The 7,329-nt window shown below is 43.4% G+C and overlaps 1 long non-coding RNA gene across 1 annotated transcript; it reads left to right on the top strand.

Annotated features, from left to right (window-relative positions):
• The first annotated feature begins 3,245 nt into the window (after positions 1-3,245).
• On the top strand, positions 3,246-7,030 carry LOC307041145. The gene is made up of 3 exons (XR_013808707.1): positions 3,246-4,915; positions 5,152-5,510; positions 6,136-7,030. It is a non-coding gene; the product is annotated as an uncharacterized lncRNA (long non-coding RNA).
• Positions 7,031-7,329: the final 299 nt, after the last annotated feature.

Here is a 7,329-nt window from a genome sequence, read left to right as displayed (position 1 = left end):
ACACACACACACACACACACACACACACACACACACACACACACACACACACACCTAATTCAGCACCATGAACAGCAACATATGGCCTCAATGGGGGTGTGTGTGTGGTGGTCAATGTAACAACGTAACCAGATGAGTGATTACAGCGCCCGGTATCATTTTACACACATTTGTATCATACAGATGCAGGACTTACACACGCCTGTTATCTAACTGACAGGTCTGCACGCACTCTCCAGTCGAAACTCTAATAAGCATTCATTCACAAACTAAATCAGGAGAGCAAACGTTTATGTCAGATTCGCTCCTTTTTCTTCTCTGTACACAGCTCCAGTTTGGGCATTGGCCTGTCATCAGATTTAATTTTTTGTTGCTGCTGTAGCGGAAGTTTAGTACAAATATTTTTGATTAAATACTCCAAATCTCCACCCTCCATAATTGTACTTGCTTCAGTGGCTTTCTACTTTCTAACGGCGGTGAGAGTGGTGCAGTGACGCTATCTATCGATTAGATTTATGATTAGAAAATCATAAAAGTAGGGTAGATATGTGGATATTATCCGGCTGAACAAAACGTGCATTTATCTAACAGGTTCGTTTTCCATCCATCCATCTTCTCCCGCTTATCCGTGGTCGGGTCGCGGAGGTAGCAGTTCCAGCAGAAAGCCCCAAACTTTATTTTCCCTGGCCACATCAACCAGCTCTGACTGGGGGATCCCAAGGTGCTCCCAGGCCAGCGAAGAGATATAATCCCTCCACCTGGTCCTAGGTCTACCCCTTGATCTCTTCCCAGCTGGACGTGCCTGGAACACCTCCCTAGGGAGGCGCCCAGGTGGCATCCTAACTAGGTGCCCGAACCACCTCAACTGTCTCCTTTTGACGCGAAGGAGGAGCGGTTCAACTCCGAGTCCCTCCCGGATGACCGAACTTCTCACCTTATCCCTAAGGGAGACGCCAGCCACCCTGCGGAGAAAACCCATCTCGGCCACTTGTACCCGCGATCTCGTTCTTTCTGTCATGACCCATCCTTCATGACCATAGGTGAGGGTAGGAACGAAAATGGCGCGGTAGACAGAGAGCTTTGCCTTCTGGCTCAGCTCCCTTTTCGTCATAACGGTGCGGTAAAGCGACTGTAGTACCGCTCCCGCTGCTCCGATTCTCCGACCCATCTCACGCTCCATTGTTCCCTCACTCGAGAACAAGACCCCGAGATACTTGAACTCCTTCACTTGGGGTAAAAACTCATTCCCTACTTGGAGTGGACAGTCCATCGGTTTCCTGCTGAGAACCATGGCCTCAGATTTGGAGGTGCTGATCCTCATCCCAGCCAATCCTTATTCCACCGAACTGCAGACCCCCTCCCCCACGACTACGCCTCGAAATCCGATCCATGTATATTACAGACAAGATTGGTGACAAAGCGCAGCCCTGGCGGAGGCCAACCCTCACCTGAAATGGGTCCGACTTACTGCTGAGGATCCGGACACAGCTCTCGCTTTGGGAGTACAGAGATTGGATGGTCCTGAGTAGAGACCCCCTCACCCCATCCCGCAGCACCTCCCACAGTGACTCCCTGGGAACCCGGTCATGCGCCTTCTCCAAGTCTACAAAACACATGTAGACTGGATGAGCGTACTCCCAGGCCCCCTCCAGGATCCTTGCGAGAGTAAAAAGCTGATCCGTCGTTCCACGACCAGGACGGAATCCGCATTGTTCCTCCTCAATCTGAGGTTCGACAATCGGCCTGAACCTCCTTTCGAGTACCTTAGAGTAAACTTTCCCGGGGAGGCTGAGTAGTGTGATGCCTCTGTAATTGGCACACACCCTCTGATCCCCCTTTTCAAAAAGGGGAACCACCACCCCGGTCTGCCACTCCTTCGGTACTGTTTCCGACTTCCGTGCAACGTTGATGAGACGTGTCAACCATGACAGTCCCTCAACACCCAGAGCCTTCAGCATTTCTGGTCGGATCTCATCCACCCCCAGGGCTTTGCCACTGTGGAGTTGTTTGACTACCTCAGTGACCTCCCCCCGGGAGATTGGTGTCGATCCCCCGTCATACTCCAGCTCTGCCTCTAACATAGAGGGCGGAGTTGTCTGGTTCAGGAGTTCCTCAAAGTGTTCCTTCCAACGCCCTAACACTCCATCAGTTGAGGTCAACAACGTCCCATCCTTACTGTACACAACTTGGATGGTTCCCTGCTTCCCCCTCCTGAGGTGTCGGACAGTTTTCCAGAACAACTTTGGTGCCGCCCAAAAGTCCTTTTCCATGTCTTCTCCGAACTTTTCCAACACCCGCTGCTTTGTTTTTTGTTTTGTTTTTTTTGTTTTTTTTTTGCTTGTTTGTCGTTTTCCACAGACCTTATTTCCAGCTATTTTCCAAAATCCTATGGAGAAATCCCATTGCTTTTTTGTCGAGGGAACCCGAGCGCAGCTTACTTCCAGGTTTTAGGACGCGTCACTGCACCACTAAATTGATGCTATTTGATTGGATTGTGAGGCAAGGGAAGCCAGCCGCCTCTGGCTTCCCTTGGCATGGCCCTGACTAATCACAGGTTGGCAGGGGCATGACGTGAGCCTTGCCTGATTGGTCAATCCCTCAATTTTTTTTCACCAAGGGAAGCCAATTTATGCTTGCCTTCTCTCGCAACAGTGAGTGCAATCTACTGTTTCACCATAACATCTAGAGGGGCGCTGTTTCACTCTTTGTAAAATACTCAATAGCCGCGTTCACACCGGAGTACTTTTCCCACTTTAGTTCCGATATAGTTCCGAAATGTCGCGTTCACACCAAAAAGAGCCGGAACTAAAATTAGTTAATGAGAACATTTTTAACCCCTTTTCCGTCCCTGCTAGAGAGCAGGGACTCTCATGCGGCTCTCTTGTGAGAAAAGAGCTATATTTCTGATTGGCTGAGCGGATTGCAAACCACGCCCCGTAAAACGAGTAGCATGAAGCTGCAGCGTCGGAGACGGGAGATACAGACCGGTAGATACAGAGGTGTAGATACAGCGCCCTAGTTTTTCGTGACACTTCCACATGAACGACAACGCAGAGAGTGTGAGTAATGTGAAGTGTTTTTAAAGTTTTATTTGTTTAACATTAATGACAATTCCGGTGTCTTGAAATGAAGTGTGATTAGCTAACATTAACTATGATAGTCTTAAGGCAATACAAGCAAACATCTGTTAGCTTAGGATAGCTTCTAACCGGCTGCAAAAACAACTATTTGTTAGCTATAGCTTTCGGCAAAAGCATTAGCAAAAGCATTACGGTACGTCTACACTACAGGCATCAAAAAATGCTTTCAACGCTTCGCCCATTCACTTGAATGGGGTGACGTAGAAGATTTTGAATCTTCGCCGAACTGCATTGTGGGGAGCATGGCATGGCTTTGCAAGCATCACGAGCATCTATCGGCATCAACAGTTGAACAATGTTCAACTTTTGAGGCTCGATGCTTGGCATCAGCCAATGAAATCCCGTTTATGCAAATCCCGCCAGTGCAAGCGCAGCCAATAAAACCGCGTGCAAGCTGGGAGAGCCAGACCGCAGTTCATTTCGTCATATTCCAAACGAGATATGACGGTAGCAAATCACCCGGTTCTTTACGACCGGAACTATTTACCGGGATACAAACCGGAGGAACCAGGCATGGAGGGAGGTGGCAGAGACAGTGGGTGAAACTGGTCGTTTTTTCGCCTGTTTGGAGAGTTTATATCCAGTTTACTTTGTTTTAACATTGCTATTGCTTTGTATGTCGGGGGCGGGAGATTCATGTGATTGGTTGCTCGCAAAAAATCGCCAAGCTTCAGACAAGCCCAGCTCCAAGATTTTTTCATGCCTGTAGTGTAGACGGGCCGTTAGCTTCATTAGCCTTTTGATTTATATAATTTGATTATTTGTTTAATGAAACTAGCGTGATTTTGGCAAGCCCAACTAGGTATCCTGGTTGTTGATTTAATAAATAATTACAGTAAGAGTGTGAGTAATGTGAATCATGTTGTTTGATTAAAGTTAACAACTATTCTGTTGTATTGAATTAGACAGCCATACAAGCAACACGTGCTAAATGTCATCTGTTAGCCTATGATGACTCGCTGCAAAACCAACTGTTAGCCATTTTGTTTATTTGTTTAATGAAACCATGTTATGGTTATAACATATGGTTATGTTATTTGGCATAGGCTTTTATCCAAAGTGACTCACAAAAAACATAAAATAACCATAATTAACATTACAATTTCAATCCAAATAGTTACATAGTCAAATTACATTACTTATTACATTTTAACAGGGTAATTAGTCATCTGTAACCTACTATATTTAAAAAAAGTAAACTTCCCAACCCTGATCATTAATTATAGTCAGCTAATTAATTAAACTTCAAAGGATGACAATAGCATGTCAATATGATCTGTGCGTCCGCTACATTAAATCAGCAGTAGCCTAAGTTCTGTCTTCAGTATAAATGCTTCTTTAATAGTCATTGTATTACTATTTGAATTAATTGTAAATAGTCTTAACTGTGCTGACTGCTTGTTTACTGTTTATCAGACAGTCTCATCATTTTGACATGTTGTGTAATATTGCATGAGGTGTTTTAGTCAGTTATTATGTCGGCCTATTCTGTAGGTTAGAATCTGTCGTGTCAGAATCTAACAATTAGGCCTAATTTATGTCTGTCTGTGAAATTATTTCAAAATGTTCAGTTTGACCAATAAGGCTCTCTCTTTTCAAGACGCATATTACAATCCAAGATTGGAGATCCTTGCCGGACCTTCAACGGTGCATTACCTGTTGTGAAGACTTTCACTGCCCATTCTGTGCCTCAGATTTGTTCCGTCCAGCCAGACTGGGCAAGGTCCAAACCCATTTAGAGAGCCACCTCAACCGTTCAGCACTTCTCCATGAAGGTAAAGTTAGCAAACATTCTCTTGTGAAATGCAAATGGAGTTGCAATGTGTCTGCATTAAAAGCAGCTTGAATGTTATGATCAGTTCCATTTGAGCAATAAATCAAAATAAGTCCTTCTATGATTTGTTTGTGGTGACCAGTCACTTGATTCAGATGTTTGGTATTCATAATTTACACTTTAAAATAATATGATCACAAAATAATAATACTACAATTCTATGTTCTTATGTTTAAGGGTATACCATTTACAGATGTGGATTAAATTGCAGACCAGGATATCATTTTCACTGCTTGTACTGCCAATCAGTGCTGGCGCGCAAAGCTAACATTGTAAAACACCTGGCTTTGTGCAAGGCGAAGCACTCTGCCATAACCCCCATCATCACAGATCAAGCAATCCCCATCATCACAGATCCAGCAATCCCCATCATCACAGATCCAGCAATCCCCATCATCCCAGGGGGAAAGATGCAAAGGGTCCGTGCAGAGCCAGTACTGAAGAAGAAATGTCCCTTATGCCATGTTCTCATAAATAAAAAAAATGTGAAAAGGCACATGGAAAGAAAGCACTCAGCCGAACGAAAGGACATAACCGTGAATGCATAGATCCTGAAAATGGAGCCTATGCTGTCCACAAAGCCTTCCATGGAACAAGTATTCCTCTGCATGTTCAGAATAAAGTGTGGGGAGAAAATCAGCATGTCTCTTGTGAAAACAATGAGTGCCAGGTGAACATGGAGTTGGCATGGAGGAGTGGAATTAAAGCCTATCAATGTACACATTTAAAATCCATAACCTACTGTTTATCCTATGCCTCCCCTATTGAGCTTGATGAAGAAATTCTAACGGAGATGGTGAACAACAAATGGTTTGGTGAAGATAAAAAGAGTATTCGTATTAAGCTGTGTTTTATATCTACAGCTGCCTGAAGGCATAATTCGCAGGATCCTTATGCGTGTCGTTCTCGAGGATGGTGATCCTGCAATATGCACGCTAGCCCTTACCTGCGAGAGGTTTAACTACATCGTGAGCCAGGGGTCATTCCAAAAGGAAGCCCACTTTAACTGGCTTTACAGTAAGTTTATAAAGTGTTTTTACTTCTGCCTGCTTCTATCCTAGTATTATGAAGTTGATTGTTTAAGAGTCAGGTCAGCTAAATTAAGGAAGGTTTTGTTCTTTTCTGTCTGAATTGTAATTGTCTTATGACATTCTACTTCAGGTGTCGTCAACTGGAATGTGTTCTCAGAGGGACACAAACAGGAGTACAGGAAGGCGTACCAAATTTCCAGGTGCTTCCAGTGTGACAGCCTGTATAAGGACGTAGGGACAGGCTACCGGGGAAGTGGACGGCGAGGAAGGCTTCAGGGTTTCTTCTCAGAAAAGGGCTTCCCGGGGTACTGCAGCTGGAGCTGTTTTCTGGTGGCTGAGGGAACAACAGACTCCGCCTCACCCCAGTGAAGAATCCTCAGTGTGCAAATAAATAAAAATGTATTCTGCACTGAATTGCCTCTCGGTCAAACTGCTTGTTTATCTTTTGCAGCCTGGTGCATAAACACATTAACAGTTGTTTTTCAGTAATCTAGCACCTCTTCAAAGACACATTTGATTTAATACAATAAAAAAAAAAAATAATAATGAAATGAAACAAAATAATTATGATACTGTAGAATGATCCTGTAGAAACGTAAGCATTATCAAATTGATAAAGTAAGTATTATTGAATTACAAATTATATATGAACAAATGATCTACCTAATTACACATCGGAAAAGGCGTGGGAAGAAGTTTACAAGTATTTAACCCCACCCCTTCTCCCAAAAAATAAATTAACAGTTTTGTTTTATTTTAACAAAATATACATCTAAATGTAAAGGTGATATCATTATTACTACAATATATATATATATATGTATGTGTTGTATGTCAAATTTGATAAGACAAATATAAAAGACTATCTTTTTACATACAAAATACATGAGACTCAATACTCGCTTGTTGTACTTTTGCGTGCATCCAATTCGCTAGGGGGCGATGTTGCAAAACAACTAGAAGTCTATATCTACTTGTCTGTATCTACTAGAGAGGCGAAGTCCCGCCCATCTACTTCCGACCCATGGGACCCCGGAAGCGGAAAATTATACATTGACGTCAATGTAGAGAGAAAAGTCATCTTTCGATCCCGTTTGAATTGTGCCACGAATGACACATATGATGTTTGTCAAATTAAAAGAACATTTTGCAAGTCAAAAAAATAAAAATGTGTCGTAAAACTGTGAAGTTACAATTTTTTTTGTGTGAAACCGCTCAGTGAACTACAGGTCTCTGGTCTCGCACAATACGCGTCACCATCACAAAGATGGCTGTCACGTTAGTAAATTTCACCTGTTTCTTTCAGAATGAGGCGAAAAAGTAT

This window comes from Notothenia rossii, assembly GCF_949606895.1.
Source record: "Notothenia rossii genome assembly, chromosome: 5".
Taxonomy (NCBI): Eukaryota; Metazoa; Chordata; class Actinopteri; order Perciformes; family Nototheniidae; genus Notothenia; species Notothenia rossii.
Note: the sequence above shows the minus strand (reverse complement) of the source record. Positions and strands in the feature narration are given on the sequence as shown.